The following is a 5649-nucleotide window of genomic DNA, read 5'->3' as shown; positions in this document are numbered from 1 at the left end:
GCCGCTGCCAGTCAGTCAGGACGGGAGAACAGGCAGGGCCCTCCGAGCCCACAGCGACCATCAAAGGCCCCCTGCGCCAAACGCCTGGGCCCATGTTCCTGCTCGCCAGCACCCTTGCCTCGGCCCACCCCTCCGCTCGCTGCACAGCCGGCATACGGGCCTGCCGACTCCTGGGAGCTAACCCTAACGCTAGGTCGGCGCCCGAGGGGCCCCTCCCAAGGGGCCTGGTGCCGCAAGCCAGGGATTCAGGACGCCCAAGCCTCAGCACTGGACTCACCCTGCTGACCCACCGCCACCCTGGCCGCTAGGAGCGCTGTCAGTCATTCAGGGCGGGAGAATGGGCAGGGCCCTCTGAGCCCCCTGCGACTTTCGAAGGCCCCCCTCGCCAAAACGCTTGGGCCCATGCTCCCGCTCGCCAGCACCCTCACCTCGGCCCCCCCCTCCGCTAGTCGCATAGCCAGCGGATTGGGCCTGCTGGCCTCCTGGGGACTATTGGTATCCCTAGTTCAGCCCACTAGGGGCCCTTCCCAAGGGGCCTGGCGCCGCAACGCTGGGGATTGGGAATCCACGATCCCCAGCGCTGGACTCACCCTACTGCCCCGCTGCCACCCGGGCTGGTAGGGGCGCCGCCGATCATTCAGGGCGGGAAAACGGGCAGGGCCCTCCGAGCCCCTGCCGACCATCGAAGTCCCCCCACGCCAAAACGCTTGGGCCCTCACTCCCGCTTGCCAGCTCCTTCACCTCGGCCCGCCACTCCACTCGACGCACACCTGGCGGATAGGGTCTGCCGGCCTCCCGGGGGCTAACCCTAACACTAGTTCGGTCCCCAAAGGGCCCCTCCAAAGGGGCCTGGCACCACAACGCCGGGGATTGGGGACCCCCATGCCCCAGCGCCGGACTCACCCTGCCGTCCTGCCGCCACCTGGGCTGCTAGGGGTGCGGCCGGATATTCAAGGCTGGAAAACGGGCAGGGCCCTTGGAGCCCCCGGCGACCTTCAAAGGGCCCCTGCGCCAAAACGCTTGAGCCCAGGCTCCCGCTCGCCAGCGCCCTCACCTTGGCCTGCCCCTCCGCTCACCGGATAGCTGGTGGATCGGGCCAGCCTGCCTTCTGGTGGCTAAACCTAACCGTAGGTCGGCCACCGAGGGGCCCCTCCGATGGATGGGGCCTGGCGCCACATCGCCTGGGATTGCTGACCCCGAGCCCCAGCGCGGGATTCACCTTGCCGCCCCACCGCCAACTGGGCTGCTAGGAGTGCCGTCAGTCATTCAGGGCGGGAAAATGGGCAGGGCCCTCCGAGCCCCTGGCGACCTTCGAAGACCCCCCGCGCCAAAACGATTGGGCCCAAGCTCCTGCTCACCTGCGCCCTCACCTCGGACCACCCCTCCGCTCACTGCACAGCCGGTGGATCGGGCCTGTGGGCCTCCTGGGGGCTAACCCTAACCCTAGGTCTGCCCCCAAATGGCCCTTCCCAAGGGGCCTGGCGCCGCAAAGCCGGACATTGGGGACCCCCGAGACCCAGCACCGGACTCAACCTGCCGCCCCGCTGCCACCAGTGCCGTGAGGAGCGCCATCGGTCATTCAGGACGGAAGAACGGGCAGGACCCTCTGAGTCCCTGGCAAAATTCGAAGGCCCCTCACGCCGAAACTTTGGGCCCATGTTCCCACTCGACAAATCGCTCATCTCAACCTGCCCCTCTGCTCGCCGCACAGCTGGAGGATCGGGCCTGCCGGCCTCCTTTGGGCTAACCCTACCCTAGGTCGGCCCCCGAGGGACCACTTCCAAGTGTCCGGTGCAGCCACGCCGGGGATTGGGGACCCCCCCCAGTGCTGGACTCACCTTGCCGTCCCGTCGCCAACCGGGCCGCTACGGGCACCGCCGGTCATTCAGGACGGGAGAACGGGCAGCGCCCTCCGAGCCTCTGGCGACTACGAAGGCCATCCGCGCCAAAATGCTTGGGCCGACGCTCCTGGTCGCCAGCGACCTCACCTCAGCACACCACTCCAATAGCCGCAGAGCTGGCGGATCGCGCCTGCCACCCTCCTGGGGGCTAACCTTAACCCAAGCTGGGCCCCAGAGGGGCCCCTCCCAAGGGGACTGGCGCCGCAATGCCAGGGATCGGGGAACCCGAGCCCCGGCTGCGAACTCACCCTGCCCCCGCGCCATCACCCGGGCTGCTAGGGGCACCCTCGGTCATTCAGGGCGGCAGAACTGGCAGGCCCCTCCGAGCCCCCAGCGACCTTTGAAGGCCCCCCGCGCCAAAACGCTTGGGCTCACGCTCCTGTTTGTCAGCGCACTCACTTCGACCCACCCCTCCTCTCGCCACACAGCTGGCAGATCCCGCCTGCCGGGCTTCTGGGTGTAACCCTAACCCTAGGTCTGTCCCCATGGGGCCCCTCCTAATGGGACTGGCATCGCAATGCCGGGGATTGGGGAACCCCAGGCCCAGCGCCGGACTCACCCTGCCGCCCCACCACCACCCAGGCCGCTAGGGGCGTTGCCGGAATTTCAGGGCGGAAGAAAGGGCAGGGCCCTCTGAGCCCCCGCTGACCTTAGAAGGCCTCCCGCACCAAAACATTTGGGCCCACGCTCCCGTTCGCCAGCGCCCTCTTCTCAGGTCGCCCTTCCGCTCACCGAACATCTAGCGGATCGGGCCAGCCTGCTTCCTGGGGGCTAACCCTAACCCTAGGTCGGACCCCGAGGGGCCCCTTCCAAAGGCCTGGTGCCACAACGTCGGGGATTGGGGACCCGTGAGCCACAGTGCCAGACTCACTCTACCGCCCCTCCCCTACTGGCCCCTAGGGGCGCCGCCGGTCATTCAGGGCGGGAGAATGGGCAGGGCCCTCCGAGCCATGGCAACATTCGAAGGCTCAGGGCACCAAAACACTGGGGCCCACGCTCCCGCTCGCCATCGCCCTCAACTCGACCCGCACCTCCGCCCATCGCACAGTGGGCAGATCGGGCCTGCCGGACTCCTGGGAGATAACCCCAAACCCTACTTCGGCCCCCGAGGGGCCCCACCAAGGGGCCTGGCACCGCCACGCCGGGGCTTGGGGAATCCTGAGCCCCAGCTCCGGACTCACGCTGCCTCCCCACCACCACCCTGGCCGCTAGGGTGCCGCCGGTCATTAAGGGCGGGGGAACGGGCAGGGCCATCAGAGCTCACGGCGACCATCGAAGGCCCCCTGCGCCAAAACGCTTGGGCCCACGCTCCCGCTCCCCAGCGCCCTCACCTCAGCTTGCCCCTCCGCTTGCCGCAGAGCTGGCGGATCGGGCCTGCCGTCCTCCTGGGGAATCTCCCTAAGCCTAGGTCGGCCATCGACGGACCCCTCCCAAGGGCCCTGGCGCCGCAACGCCAGGGATGGGGGACCCCCGATCCCCAGCGCTGGACTTAACCTGCCCCCCTGCCACCACCCTGGCGACTAGGGGCGCCGTCGTTCATTAAGGGCAGGAAAACGGGCAGCGCCCTCCAAGGCCCCAGCGACCTTCGAAGCCCTCCGCGAAAAAACGCTTGGGCCCAAGCTCTTGCTCGCCAGCGCCCTCACCTCAGCCCTCCCCTCCACTCACCACACAGCGGGTGGATCGGGCCTGCCGGCCTACTGGGGGCTAACCCTATCCCTAGGTCTGTCCCCGAGGGCCCCCACCCAAGGGGCCTGGCGCCGCAAGCTGGGGATGGGGGACCCCCAAGCCCCAGCGCCGGACTCACCCTGCCACCCTTCCGACATCCGGGCAGCTAGGGGCGCCGCAGGTCATTGAGGGCGGGAGAATGGGCAGGGCCCTCGAGCCCCCGGCGAACTTCAAAGACCCCCTCGCCAAAACGCTTGGGCTCACGCACCCGCTCGCCAGAGCCCTCACCTCGGTTCGCCCCTCCGCTCTGCACAGCCAGCAGATCGGCCTGCCGGCCTCCTTGGGGCTAACCGTAACCCTAGGTCGGCCCCTTAGGGGCCCCTCCCCAGGGGCCTAGCACCACAACGCCGGGGGTTGGGGATCCCTGAGCCCCAGCGCCGGATTCACCCTGCTGCCCCACCGCCAACCGGGCCGGTAGGGGCGCCGCTGGTCATTCAGTGCGGGAGGACATGTAGGGCCCTCCGAGCTATCGGTGACTTTTGAAGGCCCCCAGAGCCAAAACGCTTGGGCCCATGCTCCCATTCGCCAGCACCCTCACTTCGGCCAGGCCCTCTGCTTGCCGCACAGGAGGCGGATAGTGCCTGTCAGCCACCTGGGGGCTAACCCTAAACATAGGTCGGCCCCGTAAGGTGCCCTCCTAAGTGGCCTGGACCCACAACGCCGGGGATAGGGTACCTCCCAGCCCCAGCGCCGGATTCACCCTGCCGCCCTTCTGCCAACTGGGTCGGTAGGGGCAACACCGGACATTAAGGGCGGGAGAACGGGCAGGGCCCTCCGAGCCCCCGGCGACCTTCGAAGGACCCCCGCACCAAGGAACTTGGGTCCACGCTTCCGCTCGCAGCGCCCGTACCTCGATCCCCCGTCCGCTCACCACAAGCTGGCGGATCGGGTCGGCTGGCCTCCTGGGGGCTAACGCTAACCCTGGGTCGGCCCCCGAGGGGCCCCTCCCAAGGGACCTGGCACCGCAACACCAGGGATTGGGCCCCCACAGCCCCAACTCCGGACTCACCCTGCTGCCCCGCCACCACCTGGGCCACTAGGGGCGTCGCCCATCATTCAGGGCTGGAGAACGGGCAGGGTCCTCCGAGGCCCCTGTGACCTTAGTAGGCCCCCCGTGCCAAAAAGCTTGGGCCCATGCTCCTGCTCGCTAGCGCCTTACCTCAGCCGCCCCTCCGCTCGCCGCGAGCTGCCAGATCGGGCCTGCCGGCCTTCTGGGGGCTAACCCAAACACCAGGTCGGCCCCCAAGGGGCCCCTCCCAAGGGGCCTATCGCTGCAATGCCTGGGATTGGTGACCCCCGAGTCCCAGCGCCGGACTCACCGTGCCGCCCCGCCGCCACCCGGGCCGGTAGGAGAGCCGTCGGTCATTCAGGGCAGAACAACGGACAGGGCCCTCCGAGGCCCCGGCGCCATTTGAAGGCCCTCTGCACCAAAACCCTTGGGCCCACGCTCCCGCTCGCCAGCACCATCACTTCGGCCCACCCTCCGCTCGCTGCACAGCTGGCGGATTGGGCCTGACGGTCTCCTGGGGTTAACCCTAACCCTAGGTCGGCCCTTGAGGGGCCCCTCCCAAGGGGCCTGGTGCCGCAACGCCAGGGATTTGGGACCCACAAGCCCCAGTGCCGGACTCACCCTCCCGCCCCGCTGCCACCTGGGCCTCTAGGGGCACCGCCGGTCATCCAGGGCGGGAGAACGGGCAGGGTCCTCCGAGCCCCTGGTGACCTTTGAAGGCCCCCACACCAAAACGCTTGGGCCCACGCTTCTTGCTAGTAAGTGCCCTCACCTCGGTCCGCCCCCCCTCTCGCCGCACAGACAGCGGATTGTGCCTGCCAGCCTCCTGGGAACTAACCCTAACTCTAGGTCTGCTCACGAGGGGTCCCTCCCAAGGGGCCTGGCAATGTCACGCCGGGGATTGGGGACCCTTGAGCCCAGTGCATTACTTACCCTGCTGCACTGCCACCACCCAGGCTGCTAGGGGCGCCGCCAGTTATTTAGGGTGGGAGAACGGGCAGGGCTCTCCGAGCC

The sequence above is a fragment of the Ursus americanus genome, unplaced genomic scaffold (genome assembly GCF_024610735.1).
Source record: "Ursus americanus isolate L20-20 unplaced genomic scaffold, mUrsAme1.1.p SCAF_51, whole genome shotgun sequence".
Lineage (NCBI taxonomy): Eukaryota > Metazoa > Chordata > Mammalia > Carnivora > Ursidae > Ursus > Ursus americanus.
This window is presented reverse-complemented; position numbering follows the sequence as displayed.